This window comes from Ascaphus truei, chromosome 4, assembly GCF_040206685.1.
Source record: "Ascaphus truei isolate aAscTru1 chromosome 4, aAscTru1.hap1, whole genome shotgun sequence".
NCBI lineage: Eukaryota > Metazoa > Chordata > Amphibia > Anura > Ascaphidae > Ascaphus > Ascaphus truei.
Window position 1 is genome coordinate 293102968 of NC_134486.1, and position 17216 is coordinate 293120183.

Sequence of the window (17216 nt, forward strand, 5' to 3'; positions counted from 1 at the left end):
AGCATCACCTTAAGTGCAATATTACCTTGATAATATTATAAACCTAGTGATTGTTTGTCGTTGGAATAAATGAAATAAGTGTAGGCTTCTCGGTGGGCATATATCACTATGTGCTAATGTTCATACAGTATTTTGACACCAGATGGCAGGGACTTTCCCAAATAATCAAGGAATTTCTATTGTGAAGTTCCTGCATCACAGGCAATTTATAGAATTAGGCAGAGATACAAAACTTATAGATTGTGTTGCCCAATTGGAGTTATATATCATGTGAGGATGGATAGACTGCTGGATATTTGAAGCATAGGGACAAGATTGCAGTAAACTAAAACAGTTACTTGTCCAACTTTTCGTATACTGTATTTATACAACATTTTAAAATAGAGCCAAATAACTTGTAAGCATGATGTAAATGCGTTTGGTGACCAGGAGCCTGTAAACTTCATAGCACATCTTGATAGGACCTTAATTCAACATTCAAATCAGCACAATAATTTCACATAAAATGAATCTATTGTTTGTTAAAATGATAGAAGATGGGTTGTGACTATTGATTATTTCTGCACACAGTGGCATTTGCTTAGCTTTCTGTAAAGTCTGACAATTGTTTTCCTTTTTCTTTAGATAGATAATTCTATATATGAAATAATTAATTTGACTAAAGGAAAAAGCTGAAATTCAAGACATAAGTAGCAAATGCATTTGTATCTTTAGAGCTGCATCCTGAGACAACAGGATATCATCAATGTATTTAAGCTACTTCATGATAAACCACATTGATAGATTAAATACAGTACATTCACCTTAAAACACCACCAAGTCTGCGGGCAAAAGCACTTTAAGTTTGGCTGGCGTATGATATCTTCAAATACAGTGTTGTATATAATTGTATTATTAGCGAGTAAAGTACTTTGTTGTAAACTGTTGGTTTCACAATTATACTTTTTAAAGAATGCTTCTATGCCTGATACAATTAGTAAAAAGGGGTACTAAGTAATTTAAAATGTATTGTATCATACTGTACCTGTGATCAATATTAGGTAGACAGTCCTATTTGTTCTGCAAAATCGTGTTTTTTCCTTATTTCCTCTAATCTTCTGATAGTCTCTTTTATGGATTACTCATTGATGATTACATTGATAGGAACAGAATTTTGATCTGGTTTGTTTAGTCACAAATGATCTGAATTGGGAGGATTACTAATGAGTATGTTACTGCTCATTATAAACTCCACGTAACGTGATACTGAGAGATTACTTAATGTCAGTTGTAACTGAAAGAAAAATGTATTTTTGCAATATCAGAATAATCTGATGATTAATCATGACACAAATGCTAACCAGTTTTGCTAATAAAAAGCTTATAGTATCAGAGACGTTGTTGTAAATGACATGCTCAATAATAGACAAAGGTTGTGTAATAAAATCATCTGCTACCGGAGCCACAAATGTGTTTCATGTGGCAGAATGATTGCTCAAAATTTCTATAGCCATTCACTGACTGAAAGAGGCAATGTATCAATGCTTCTATTGTTTGGCATACCATATATAATGGATTAATGCAATTTTACAGTGACAATTGTCATTCACATTTATTTACTGTAATAAAATATTATTTGTTTATTTATAACGTGACATTGAACTTGTTAATTATTTCACCAAGTGCCGTGTGATAAATGTTCTATGAGAAAGACAACATTTTAATACTTTGACCCTCCAAAAATAGATTTAAATGAGTCTAATTAGCATACCTCCCAGGTATCACAGGTGTGCTCCTTTTTGTGCACAGGTCTCCACATGTTGTCCAAAGGTGTGTTTGGGGGGGTATACAGTATGCAGTTCTCTAACTAAAAAGAGTCTCTCTCTGATTTTGATCATAGTAAACGAGGAGCCCTGAGTTAATCAGATCTGTGGATCTTGGCCACTGTAAAGGACTCAAGATATTTAATATACACATATTGCCGTTTTCTTTTTTGTTATTATTCATATCAGATTCATTTAAATACTTTTTCAGATCATTTATCTTTAGTAAGATAGTCTTTTTTGATTACAAAATAAAAGCAATTTTGATTATGCCCCGTAGACAACATCTGACAATGCTCATTAGAACACCATCAATAAAAGAACTACATTTGTGGTCTGCTTATCAAAGAGAAAATGGACACATTGATTTTTAGTTAAGCTGTGTATTGATACTTTTTGTTCTGTTTGTACCAGATAAAATCAATATATCTATTCTAAAGTTACTTCTGCCTCAATATCTGTATCTTTTGTATATAATTTGTCGCTTCTAAATAGTGCTGTAGAAAGAAAATGTTGCTGTAGTCTGCTGGGCCATCATCGTTCCGATCTTTTACATTTTATTCTTGAGCTAATTAAAAAACCCTTCCATTTGTATTTTCCCTTCTTTCTTCCATGGGTTACTTGGTGGAGCCTTAAAGAGTTTCCCCTCTGGAGGTCATGTGGTGCACCTCTATGAATTCTGATGTCAAAGGTTTGAGAGGTGGGGAGGGGGCTCAAAAAAATCCTTGCACCGGGGCTAAGTATTCCCTTTTTTTTGTTTGTTCTTGTATAGCGCTGCTAGTTTTACGTAATGCATTGCAGAGACATTTTGCAGACACAGTCCCTGTCCCGTAGAGCTTACAATCTATGTTTTGTTTTTTGGTGCCTGAGGCACAGGGAGATAAAGTGATTAGCTGGATCTTTTTTATATATATATATAATCATGTAAGCAAAAAGATACAGCACACTTGGAGTTTTTCAATGATGTGAATATATTTGATGGTGATTAACATTTCAGTCCCCATTGGGACCTTTGTCAAAATGCAATACAGGTAAATAAAGCATTATATTTAAAGCCCCCAAATCATATATAATATTTATACACATGCTGACTCTGTAATTAATACATATTACTAAAGAAAAATGGAAAACAGTATTTGTAGCTCGAAATCAATGTAATAGTAAATGAGCACCTGTGTCGGTGGGATGTATGTCAAGATGTTAGAGAATGCACATTGATCCCCTGTAGTATTGAAATACCCAGAAGGACTAGATGTGGAAATATTTATAGGTAGGTAAAAATGAAAGCTAAAATATATGATCTAATCATATAACTTACTGCTTCAAAGGAGGGTGGGTGGGCTGTATTTTATGAACAAAAATAAATTCAGTGTTGAAGGTAGAGCTCTTTATTAGATTAATGGTAAAAAAAAGTATTTATCTTTGGCAATTCAATGTTTCTTTATATAATAAAGGGCATGTATTGATGCCAGTTGCAAATAAATTAGTACCAAACTGTCCTTAAGAGCCAAGTAGACTTAAAAGCATCACTGTTTACAGGCTATTCTAATAATAATAATAATAATAATAATAATAATGTTGCTTTTCCAGTTTTGAAGGATTACATATGTTATTTTAGTTTCAAATAATATACTGTTCATGCAAGAGTTAATGAAGTAATTTAAAAAGATATAAAGCCAGTATAACCAACCTCACCCTGATGAAACCCAAAAGGTTGAAATAGCTGTCTGTGAGAAGGTTTACTGGTGATCCACTTCTTTAACCCAAGCTGTGCTGAAAAACTGTGTAATGCATCAGGCATAAGCTTATAGGGGTCCATGTCAAAATGGATTTGAAGCAAAATATGACACCGTGTGCTCAATTGCATGCCATTTCCCAGAATCCCTTGCTGCAGTGGAAGAAGTGGAGATAATGGTGAAATGCAGGGTTGCGGACCTGTCTTAGACATTTGAATGTGCTCACAAGTGATATTTTCATAAAGATTGAACTGAGAAACAAAAAAGTGATCCTGGGGGTCAAAAGTGCTGGATCCCAGTCTTGCATGACGTGTCAATTACTCGATAAAAACAATAAACAATTTGTTTCACATATTACGGACAAAATGTATGACATAAAGCAATTTATTAATTGTGGTGAAATCTCACGGACCCCGCTGAGAACCCAATTTACGCACCATCCCTAAATTGGATAACATGGAACAATGCATACAGTTTATGACATAACATTTGATGACATAACAGTTCATAGCATAATAGTTTTAACCAATGAGGTATGTCTGGATACGTCTATTAACATAGAGAATCTATACCCCCTTCAATAATAATTTTTGGGGTCAGGTTTCTTAACTAACCTGCCCTCTCCATTGGGAACAGTAATGGAGTACACCCTCCATATAGATGTTTCTCCCTACCCTCCATACTCGCATGAGATACTGTAACATATTTTCTCTTTGTTGTAATACCTAGAGATACTACACCTGGAGGCTAGGTATTCTAGGACACCTTCCTGCAACCACTCCTCTCGGTTGGCTCTATTTCCCTCATTATGGGCTCAGGGACACAGGGGTAACCATACCCATGGGACTGACGGTATCTCTGAACTATTAATCAGTAAGCCCAGCTGAGTTTGGTTAAATTACGGCCACAGGCCTGGCCCGGTAGCGCCCAGAATAGTGGTTCATGAGTGGGATGTTCTTGGTAGATTAGAGTTAAACCGGTTGGCTATATCAACCCAAGTTTAATTTCCCTATCCCTTCTTCTGAGGGCCTCTGCCATCTCTTCTGCAGAGAACTCTCCTTCCTCCCACCAATGATCCACAATATCCCTGCTAAACAGCAAGAACCGTGTCCGGTTCATATGATGAACATACCTTTGAAACATGGGGTCCCGCCACAACACTACCATCCCCGCATTTGTGTTACACACAGACACATCAGACTTGGAAGTCGCCCTAGAGGGTGTTTCTGATCTTTCAGAACTTTCTGACTCTAATCTGCAGAAAACCACTTACTCAGCCATCCCTACCCCAGCAGGATCACCATCAAACCCAACCCAGTTTCTACAGCTCTCGGAAGATTTAGTTACCCTCTGATTGTCCTGGGTAAGGTTTGTGGAAGCCTTAAGCTCCACAAGGTCTGTGGGTGTCAGTCTCGAGATGTCTACCACAGCCTGTTACCGCCATTGCTTTGTACTTATTAGGATCCTAAGAGGCCTTACTCCCTCGGCCTTGGTGCGATCGTGGTGCCGCTGTAAAGACAGGTCAGTCGGGGCCTTACTCACCGGAGCGGGTATAGCAAAGTCCTCTTCCGCCCCGGCGGTCGCCTCCACTATGACGATATCCAGTTGCACCTGAAGAGTGTTGATATTTGCGGTGTGGAAATAAGTACCGGCGGTAAACCTTCTCTGAAACCTGGGAAGGAAACGCATCCTCACCGCTCCGATGGTCCTTGGCATCCACATGATTCTCCTGGCCGGGAGCAGGCATGTCCGAAGCCTCTTGAGGAACAGCCAAAGCTTTGGCGCTCCTCCACTCCGATTACACTGTCGCCTTCGAAGACATAACCGTTACAGGACTCAGCTCCCGTTCGCTCTTGGGGATAGGCGTCTCCACGGAAGCAGCACTTGTGTGACACTCAGGCCAGAGCATCAGAATGGAGCGCCCCCCTTCACTGTCATCCGATGTCACAGTGGACACGCCCCTGGGGAAGAGGACCAGGACACAAGTGGCTCAGCCTCTTCCCAGGCTGTCACCTCACCGGATAAGCCCTTTTCAGGGTCTGGAACAGGAACGCACGGGTCACTTGGAGCGTCCACTCCTGAAGCTGCGGTCCAGTTCGCCCGCCTCTGTAGATATGCCGCGTATTCCCTTTGGGCCGGCAAGGGTGGCGGCACCACTTTTTGCTTTAGGTGGGGAGCACCACGCCGCTGGCACTTGGATGTTAGGTTCACCTCTCGGGAAATCACAGCGGGGGCAGTGGCAGTGCAGGAAACTCTCCCCTTTCTTGAATCTTGCAAACTTCTCCACGCTGTCCTCCCGATTTTGGCGGAAACAGTCATTTTTCACGCGCTGTGGCTCCTCTGGTGGGGAAGGTGGTCCCTTACTGGGCAAGAATCCCCTAGGACGCTACATACATGAACAGCTCAAATATCGCACACTGTGGCTCCTTGTGCTGGGGACCGCTATCAGTAATGTTGTAGCTCCTCAAACAGAGGATCTGGCGTCCTGACTTTCAAGAGGCCCCCTCGGACACTACCCACATATACCGTTTGGACTGATGCTATAGTCCCCTTCCTGAGGTTTCTGGGTCCCCAGGATCCCCAGGCACCCTACACATCAGTGAGAAAAAAACCTTAAAACAGCGCTCTAATGGAGACTTATAATAATATTAATCAAAAACCAAAAAACAAAGTGAATAGTGACTCAGAATGTGACTATGAATATATAAACAATAGTAAATATATAAAGTGCAACACAAGTGGAAAATAGTGAAATAAAGAAATGCTGCTCAGAACCCTTGGAAGGATGGTTCACAGGAAACCCTCTTGCTGGAACGTGTGGAAGTTTAAGGGGAGCGTAACTCAATCAATGTTTGTTTGTATGTGGAATGAAAAAAAGACACAAAATAGTGCAACAATGTCTTACAAAGATAATTCAAATTCTGCAGACTTCTATAAATTCAGGACTCACATTTCTTCTGAAAAAATCACGCAGGTAGCCCAAACTCAGGTGGGCAGTGATGGTGAGATAGGTGGGTAATGATACAGTGGCGGCCAGCATAAATCTAATGCGGCTGCCTCAGCGTAATTTCGCCGCTCCCCGTTCAAATGCGGGCTTTTTTTTTTTTTGGCGCCACAGGCACCTCCATTGTTCAGCGCATTAGCGCTGAATGGAGAAAAAGGGCCGCGCGCGGCCTCAAGATGCAGCTGGCGCGGGCCAATTCCGGCAGGAAAATTGAAATAGCAGCGAAAAATGCGGTCAAGCTTTAGATTAAGCTTGGCCGCAGCAGTACCTCTTTCTGTGCTTCGTAATCTTACGGATAGACTGGCTCATTGTGACTGCATGTCACTCAGGATGAAAGGCGACCAACCATATGTGGGGAAACGAGAAAGCCAAACATAGTGTGTACCAATAAAGGTATAACACTTTAATATCTAAAACCATAAAGATGTATGCTTACATCCATAAAACCATATAAAGGGCACATACGAAAGCGAACGCTGCTTCCAGGCTCTCACCCCTCCACACAGGTCTCCCGTCACGTCACTTCCGGTTCTCGGCAATGCACTTCCGGTATCGCGGCGCTTTAGAATTTCACCGATTGAAGGGGACCTCAAGTGTGGACAGGTACAGGTGAGTGGCATCAGCACGGCGCTTCCGACTCTAAGCGTTTCGCTGTCTGTCGCTTCGTCAGGAGTCTTAACTTCCACACCCTACACATCAGTCCTTAGGATGGCAGGAACTAGCACACACTAGGGAGCAGCGCAGGCTGCAGTTCCACTGGCGGGGAAGTTGGTCCCTTGCTGGACGCTACACCTGCCCCACCCCCCCTCATTCATAGCAGGAGTGTACCTATTTTCTCTAACTGTAAAAGCCTGTTCGGATAGGAGATTTTGGAGTGCCTCCAAATGTAGCAGGTGTTCCCCCACCCTCTGGGAGATTTCATTGTTACCTGGTGTTGTTGTGCCGCTCACCTGCTAGGCTTACAGGATACTGAGTGTCCGCCGATGGTAGTGGGGACGAACAGGACAGGCTTTAGGGTTCCTCTCAGTTCTTCACTTGGTGCAGCGCCTCCATCTCCAGCAGGCCCCAGCAGAACTGGGTGCAATCCCTGCAGGAACCCCTCTTGTACTCCCCCTGATTAACATCAGTCTCAGGCAGGAATATAAAACAGGAACAGCTCTTTATTCTCCAACAGCACAGCAGTACAGCATAGCAACATGTAGACTACTTTCTCTCTCTCCTTGGTCCCTGGAATCAACCCAAGTAGCTTGAGGCCCTAAAAGGTCTATCCTTAGCTCCCATAGCCTCTGGTGGAATATGTGGTAGTATCCCACTCCCCTGAGGGAGGGGAAGGAAGGGGGCCAGAGTCCTGGCTCCACACTTCCAACAACTCAGAACCACTAAATGTAGGCCTTGCAGCTCCTTTTGTACCCAGGGGGAGGGTCCTAGGTCTGGGCCCCTGATAGGGCAGCACACAGGTCTTAGGCCCACCCTGTCACTCAAGGGAGTTGTTTACTGCTGCAGCAGCAATGGCATAGATGTAACCCTAACACTGCCTGCGCTGGTACCACGGTTTATGTGTTTATGTGTTGGGTAGGGCAGATTAGTAGCCAGGAGGATACATGGAAAACAAATAACATGGAAAACCATGTTGTATATTTATTTCCATTATTTGTAATACTTGTATTAGTGAGTATATATAGGCGCTAAATGTATTTGTTTTCTATGTTATCTCTCTGACCAGGTGAGTTTAATTTGGCAGCCGCCCTCTATTCGCATTACTATGAAAATTTAGGGATTATATCTCTATATATTATTTGTGACTTTGTTTGGTTTTAGCGCTACCTGATTTTTTCTATTTCAAGAGGATACATAGCTACATACAGTATAGGGAGAACAAAGCATTCCAATTACATAGCCTTTCTAAACACTTCTTTTACAGTACGTCCATAATTCTAATTAGAAGGTCTGGTTAGAGGGGGTTATACATTTAGAAAATGTCAAATATAAATTTTCTGGATCTATGAATAACAGATACTTGTCCCCAAACGTTTTAACATTGATATTGATCTGACAGCATTTCTAAATCCTTAAAAACTGTTTTAATTATTAAAATATATATATAATTATTTTCTAATTAATTGTATTCATTTTATTATATTCTTGTGTATATATATATATATATACACACTCTTTCTTCACTTGCTTTCAGTTACCCTTTGACACCTCTAGCCATAAAACACATCCACACGGGGGAAGGAACAGCACAGATAACATTCCAAGAGACACTGTTTGTAAGTTATCCTTGCTTCATTCATTGTAACATCGCCGGAAGAAGAGATCAGTGTATCTCGAAAGCTCGCACAAATAAAAGCATTTCGTTAGCCACAGAACGGTATCATCTATTTATTTTTTGATTATTGAAGCTCGGCTAACACGGTACTGATACCTCTACATGTATATATATATATATATATATATATATACAGCTCAACCCCCTTATAACGCTATGCTTGGGGTCCAAAGAATCACATGGCGTTATAAGCGGATCGCGTTAGAAATAATGTACAATTGTATGCATTGTACAATAAAGTATTTAAGATACCAATAATCGTGTTGTAAAGTATACATAAATACGAAAATTGGGAGCCACACTTGAATCACGTTTTAAGCGGATTCGCATTGTAACGGATCGCGTTATAACGGGGTTGAGCTGTATATATATATATATATATATACACACACACAAACACATTTCTAGTTTTGTGCCGATGACCTTTTGAGTATTTATTACCTTTTATTATTGATTTTATAATTATATATTGTGTATTGTTCATTGTTAGTTTTGTGCACATTGGATGTTTTTTTGCCAGATACTGATCAAAATTATTGTTTCTTTAGAAACATTTTATTTATTTTCAATTGATGTTCCATTTTGTACATTAAGATAATCATACCCCATTTAGTAATCACAATGATTTTCTGCATTTTATTCTAACACACCACCTGCCTGTGTGGTATTTAGAATCTATTATACTCCTTTTATCTCTGAAGCACACATGGGATATTTTCTTTTGCTTTGGAAAGTAGTTATGCATGCACCAGTGCCAACTTTGTATATTGATCAACACTTTCTTAATAATGTTCTTAATCAGATATTAATTAGACTAAATTATACTCATCCCCTATTCATTAAACACGCTAATCTTAACGGCAGGAATTAACGTTATGTTTGTTAAATTATACTGTACTAAACCTGGCATTACTCCCACCCAGACCCCGAAATAGGGCTTGTGGAGGATAAAAAATTGGAAACCCATAGCTAGCTGACAACTAAGGGCTACAAAGGGGTCAGTATATACCTAACACTAGAGATATGTGAATGTCTCGAAAAGTGGAGAAATGTATAGTTGTTCCAAATTTAGCACACTTTTTGCAAATATCACACATTTTTACAGAGAATTTGCAGTTCCGCCAAGAAAATGTGTCGTTTTGCCAAAATAACCCTCAGTTTCGTAAAATTTTAAATAGGGGAGGAAAGGAAAGTTAATGCAAAATTTCAGGGTCTGGATTAGAAAAACTTGGCAAATCATTTGCAATCATTTGTGGCTAACAAAAAGACACATTTGCCTGGTTCGCAACCTTGGGCCAAAGTTTCTAAGGGGTTAATATATTAACAAAATAACTATTTATTTAATTTACATTTATAATCTATTCCCCCCCCACCCCTTAGCATTCTCTCCCTTCCAAGCCCTATTTCTTTAGTAGTTGTTTGAAGATAAAGCACAGTAGTGTTATTCTGAAATAATATGATATTAAGGAAACACCAATGAAATGAAGTTATTCATTTATTTAGAATAATCTTATGGAATAAGGCGTTGGCTCAGGGAAAGTAACGGCAGTTCCTGTTTTAGGTAATATCACAGTATTAACCCTATGACGTTTTTGTTAATTTTGTCTAAATCCTGTTAAGAGAGCCTTCCTCTTTGCTTCGGCTGCAGTAGTCCTTTATTTGCTGTCTTGGAGATAGCATTTGAATTGAGCTATTGAAAGGCATATGCAAACTAACCCACTGGGTGCTTCAAAAGCTTATTGGTAAAGATGGCATTGAAAACGTTAACTTAACCTCTCTGTTTTCTTTCCCATTCATTTATCGAGTTGATCTCAGTAAAGGACTTTCTAAAACTTTTGAGTTGCTGTCTTTTTTACCGCAACATAATGGCACTATAGATGTGTGGCTGTCATCTGATAATCAGTCACAGATCAAAGTATTAAACTGAGCTCCTGACATGCATAAGACTCACATACAAGATAAGGTATGTTATCTGGAATTTAACTTAGCTAGAACCATTACACTGGCTGCACAGTGATGGCAGGAAACCTGCTGAGTTCCAGACTGGAAAATGATTGTAATCTGCATTCTCAAATTGATTAGGCAGTTTACTCAGCAGAAACCTCTTGACTACAAATATACTAAAATGACATCCTGCTGTTTTAAATACCTGTGTTGTTTTTCTTCTCTTGAGCAATACCTCCATTCTTTGTCTCAAATAATGATAAAATCATACACGGATACAGTTAGTGATAGAGGAGAATTAGTAGCTTCAAAGAAATTGGCAACATCAGGGCAAAAACAGCTGGATATCCATTATGTAATGTGCAATAACAAAACAGTATTAGGCTTCAACATGTAATATAATGCCATGATGGTAGTTATTTGACTTGAGTTGCAGTATGTACTGTACTGTATGTGAATTACCACTTGTATTATATTGACATGTTTATATGTCTGTTTAAAGCTAAGAAAATGATATGCACATATTCTTCGTGCTTTCCCTGCACAAGTATTTGCGGAAACTAAAATTAAATGCAATTAGTATTATCAAACAGTCACCTCAACATATATAGTGACTAGCAGCATCCAGTGGTTGTATTTTACACCTATATACTATATGTAACACCTATATTTAATTTTTTATAATTATTGGTTTTAACTATTTATCACTTAAATGATTTCTGCGCTTATTTTTCACTTCTTTCACACTCTGTGCAATAGAGCTGGATTGGCACTATTGCAGTTCAGTACAATAGGGACCTATGACTCATTCCTTTGCTTTTCCTGGGAGTCAAGCAGGTCTAAGATTGCAAAATCTTAAGGTAACTAATGATCGGAGCCAAGTGAAAAAAACTTAATTAAGAAGTTTCTTAAAACTAACACTGCCACAGGCCAAAAGGTTACAAATGTTATTTTAAAATCTAAGCCCACTTATCTTGGCCTAATACATAGGGCTATTTATAAAGCCTAAAAGTCTTGGAGACAGTATACAAGCAACAATAGAAGTTAGGGAGAACTTTGAAGTCCCATATAGCACCATATTTACTTAGCAGAGCTATTTTATAAAACACCTTGCCCCCTGTCTTCAACTCGAGAGAGTGTGTTATTCAATAGCACCACTTAATAAATATGTGTTATATTGTCATGTATGTAAAGTGAAAATGTACTTAAAGTGAAGCACTACCCTTTTCCCACTTATCAATGCATGTACTGTACTGCAATCATCATATACATGCATAACTGATGTAAATAACGCATTTGTAACAGACTCTATAGTCTCCCCGCTTGTGCACAGCTTCGGTACAGGTAGGGAGCTGGTATTGCTGTTTAGGACGTGACGACAGGCGCATGCGTGAGATGCAGTTTGCCTATTGGGCGATATGTACTTACTCGCGAGTGTACTTAAAGTGAGTGTCCTTAAACCGGGGTATGCCTGTATTGTGTTTTGTGTGTATACTGTAGTCTGTAATAAATAAAAAGAAACTGTTTGGCAATATCCAGACCAATTTAGATATCCCAAAAATTACAAACAACCTTTGCATTTTGCATTAACCTAACATATTATAAAATGATCCACTCATTATTTGTTTTTGAGTCACATTTATACAGGAGGATTAATTGTGAGTAAGTTATGAATTTCTACAAACCACCCTGATGACTGCAACTTTTAAACTCCTGCTACATAATTTTTACAATTAGCCCCTAACTTGTCTCAATAAAGCAGGTAATGTATTTTCTTTGATTGTTGTCAATGCTCTTTTCACAATTAGTGTTTCAGGCCCAAATTGGCAAAACCATTACAATATGTCTGAAATTATAAAAATAAATTGTGGTTAAGATGAGACTCCAATAAATGCTCATTGAATTGGGGCTTAATGCTGCCAAAGAGTAAAAAAATGGATAATCGTTTAACATGCATCTAATTGCATTTTTGTGGGGCTTTATTCATAGCTCCTACAGCCTGAAATAAGTAAATACAAAAAAACCTGGGAATTATCCAAGGTACTGAAACATAAGGTTGCTCATTTATATGACTAAGCCACTTGGAATGTATACTGTTCACTCCTGTTTTGTACCAAAACAATCAAAATGCATACAACTACAGAATCAACATTGTAATAAGGTATTTAAAAACCTTAAGAAGTACCCAAATCATATTTGGCACAATTGTCAAAATTTAACATGTTAAAAATGGTTTATTTTGATGTGTCATTTACACGTACATACAATATGACCTAAGGTAGACACTGTTTCATAGAATTGCCCAAAAACCTATAGTATATGGCTAATACTACAGTATAAGTAGGAAGAGCCATCTGAAAAGCTCAAAGACAGTCTACCTAATGGCACATGCCTATTATAGACATAAATGGAGAATGGAGGAGCATAAAGGAGAGGAGAGGGTGTTGGAGAGATAACTGCTAGCGAGTCTATGACAAAACCAGTGTCAGCTGCATAATGTGCAGTGTTGTGGGCTTCGGCATGGAGTGTGCTGGTACTCACGATGAAGCCGTCCTCCTTTGCTCTCACTCTCTCTCCCCGTGTCACGTGTGTCAGAAGGGTAAGTGACGTCACTCCCCGGCGCAGGCACGAATCAAAGCAGCAGAGAAAAAGTCAAAGATCAATGCAGCAGTCGCTCCAAGGTACTCGGACTCACCAGGTAAAAGTTAAAAAACTGTGCTTTATTAGGTTACATAAAAAAGAGGGGACACTCAGGACATACAACCCCTATTTTTGTATGTCCTGAGTGTCCCCTCTTTTTTATGTAACCTAATAAAGCACAGTTTTTTTTACTTTTACCTGGTGAGTCCGAGTACCTTGGAGTGGCTGCTGCATTGATCTTTGACTTTTTCTCTAATACTACAGTATACACTTACCAGAACACCTTCCTACTGTCTCTGTGCGTGCTTCCTACTTACCACTTAGATTGTAAGCTCTTCAGGCAGGGACTCCTTTTCCTAATGTTACTTGTATGTTTGAAGCGCTTCTTCCCATTATGTGTTATTTGTATTATTTATTATTTTATATTATTATGTCACATGCATTACTGTTGTGAGGTGCTATGTACAGTAATGGCGCTATATAAAAGATATATATATATATATATATATATATATATATATATATATATATATACATACATAGTCTTGATGCGTTAAACACCTCTAGCTAAAAAATAAATTTGAAAAATTCCATCTGACAAAGTACTGTACTTTCACGCAGTAAAAATATCATTTCAGTCATCTACAACAATACGAAGCATATACATTTTTGTTTAATGAACATCCTGAAATGTCATGAAAATGGTCTACCAACCTTTGTGTTCTTCTGCACATCCAGAGACTCTTGTGCATCTGGCTGTGATCAGTGGCAATCAGAGATTTTATAAATGTGACACGGTCTATAATTTCCTAGGTTCCTCACGGCTTTTAGTTGAATTCACCAATGTTGTGTAGAAATCACAAAGTGCCATATTGTAGGACAACACATCTCTGTAGCGAAGATTTGATGCTTGATTTGAGTGCCTGAAAAACAATATAATGCATGTTTATATTTTCATTTATACTAAGACAGACTTGTAAAAATTAACGATAACAATGGTGCCGTCCAATAAAATAATTGGAAACTTAACTCTAATGAGCATGCCTGCTCAATCCAAAACTCAACCTTTGAGTCTTGGTAAGTAAGCATTAAACTAAAAACAAAGGGCATCCACCTTATCAGTACAATATGACACATACAAGTTATATATAAAATCCCTTATTTATTGTAAATATAAATACACATTGTGGGGTAGATCCTCAGAAGTCCATGAAATTGGAGCTAGTTATGTGACTATACCTAAATGGGTAATATTCATTAGCTTCCCTGAGTTTAACGCAAATCCACAAAGCTAAATATATGCAAAACTAAGAGTGGTTAGGAATCTCATTAGGATTGGCTTAATGCCATGCAACGTTAGCACTGCCTTGCATTAGCACCAAATAACATGGTGTTAAGCCTGTCTTACCCAAAGGTGGCATTACTGCCATGCATACCCTGAATAGGTGTTTAATTCAATTTAAAAAAGAGAACACAGGAGAGGAAAAGAATCTTGTAAATAAAAATAGGATAGTTAAATCATACCTAACATTAGTCTTACATTTATCCAGACCTTGTAAAATACCTACTTTAGTGTCTGGATGTAAGTACAGGCATACCCCGCATTAATGTACGCAATGGGACTGGAGCATGTATGTAAAGCGAAAATGTACTTAAAGTGAAGCACTACTTTTCCCCACTTATCGATGCATGCACTGTACTGCAATCATCCTATACATGCATACCTGATGTAAATAAGGCATTTGTAACAGGCTCTATAGTCTCCCCGCTAGCGCACAGCTTCGGTACAGGTAGGGAGCCGGTATTGCTGTTCAGGACGTGCTGACAGGCGCATGCGTGAGCTGCCGTTTGCCTATTGGGCGATATGTACTTACTCGCGAGTGTACTTAAAGTGAGTGTCCTTAAACCGGGGTATGCCTGTACCTCCACTTTTAGCTATGAGCTAACTAACGTTACTGTTCTGACTCATGCACGCTGTTTCTAGTGAGTAGAGTCCGACAGTTCAACTCAATGCCTATGCCACACAAAGGGAGGCCTCTTGTATTCTGCCATTTTTATTGGGGGAACAAAACAGAAATAAAAAGTGAAAAAGTACTGATGAAATACACACTAGGGAATGGGAACATGAGATAAGGGAGACGGACTAGGAATGGGTAAATAACAAAAGCTTCTCAAGGGAAGCAGTAGGAGAACAGTGCTGCAGAGAGGCAAACTCTGAAAGGACAGGAAATGACTCAGTCAGAGAGGAAAAAGAGGGTAGGACTGAACAAAGAAACAAGGGGAGGAGCAGCCCAAGTCAGAGAGAACAAGGGGGTTGCCAAGACAACAGCAAGAACCAGAAAAATAACGAACAGAAGACAGAACAGTTATGCTAAATCCCTGCGTTAACTAGAACAGAGGTCTGTGGATATATGTTGCTAGAGGGAACACCTCTTTTGCATATCATTAGCACTAATGTCCATTATAGTAGCGCAAGGGCTCATTACAGCTGAAAATAGCATTTAACGCATCGTTACTGAGCTTTGAAGATCCATGTTCGCACTTAACGATATGTTAACTGAAGTTAACGTCTCGTTAAGTCATCAATGGACCTCTGAGGATCTACCCCTAAGTGTAAATATACAGTATGTATAGGCTGAGGGTGTGTATCGGGACAAAATCCTGACACAGTTTATAACCTGAAGAGCCAGAGGGATGCCTCAGATTACGAAAGGTGTCAAGTTTATCTTCCTCAGCCATTGATGCCTTTTTGCTGTACTTAAAATAAGTTTATATATTATTTCCGTGCCTTGTTACACATTGATGTGAAGAAGAATGCCTTTGTGAAAACACTGACAAACATAATGGCCCAGATTTACTAAGCAGTGTTAAGCTGTTAAGCATCGTACAGTCAATGAATGGACTGCAAAGTGCCTTATAGCTTAGTACCCCTTAGTAAATATGGCTTAATATAGTATGTCCTTGAAATTAGTAATATTGGTGCATAACAACGTTCGCATTAAGTATGCATGTGGCTTAGTGAATAAGGAAGCAAAATTGTTCAGGAATTGTAAAACTTTTCATGTTCATGCTGATTGAACTCCCTGAAAGTAAGCCTGCCCTTTAAAATAATCTATTCATCTCCACCTTCCAACGTCCACAAATCTAACTAAAAGATCCTGTTCTCTGTGTGGAAAAATCTTTAGACATGTTACAATACATTAAGTAGATACACTATATTTTATACTTCAGCATATTCAGTTACAATGGATTAGTCCAGAATGTAAACAAATTGTGTTTAATTAACACTGGAAAATTGTGTTTAACATGTTTCCTGCCAGGGGTCTGGAGTTCATTGCAGAGCAATGGGGAGCAGGCCCCTGTTGCAGTAAAAGGGCTAAAAGATAATTAAAGCAGCACTCCGGGTTCATTTTTTTGCTTTGTTTATTTATTTTAGTTATAGGATTGAAGAAGGGGTCTCCGGAGCTGAACTACATTAATTTACACTCTGAGGACCCACTGCTTCCTGAGATACTTACCTCCGCAGCGGGTACCAGATAGCAGCTCCGACAGGGCTTGTTGGGGCTAAGATAACGGCTGCTTTATATGTCCTGCGTCTTATGGGCCAATAGGAAGCCGTGATATCATCCCTTGCAGCTTCCTATTGGCCCATGAAATGAGGGACATTTAAACATGAAGGAGATACCGGCACCCCCAACTGAGGTAATATCTCATAATATCTCATAAAGCAGGGGGTCACAGAGCTGAAATTAATGTAG

The 17216-nt window shown here is 39.1% G+C and overlaps 1 protein-coding gene across 5 annotated transcripts in view; it reads right to left on the reverse strand.

The window, feature by feature from the left end:
* HS3ST5 (heparan sulfate-glucosamine 3-sulfotransferase 5) overlaps window positions 1-17216 on the reverse strand; it is a 317283-nt gene that overhangs the window by 184262 nt on the left and 115805 nt on the right. For all 5 annotated transcript variants that reach the window (XM_075597658.1, XM_075597660.1, XM_075597657.1 and 2 more), the window contains exon 2: window positions 14173-14381. The gene's annotated coding sequence lies outside the window, so the exon portion shown is untranslated. The remainder of the gene's footprint in view (window positions 1-14172; window positions 14382-17216) is intronic.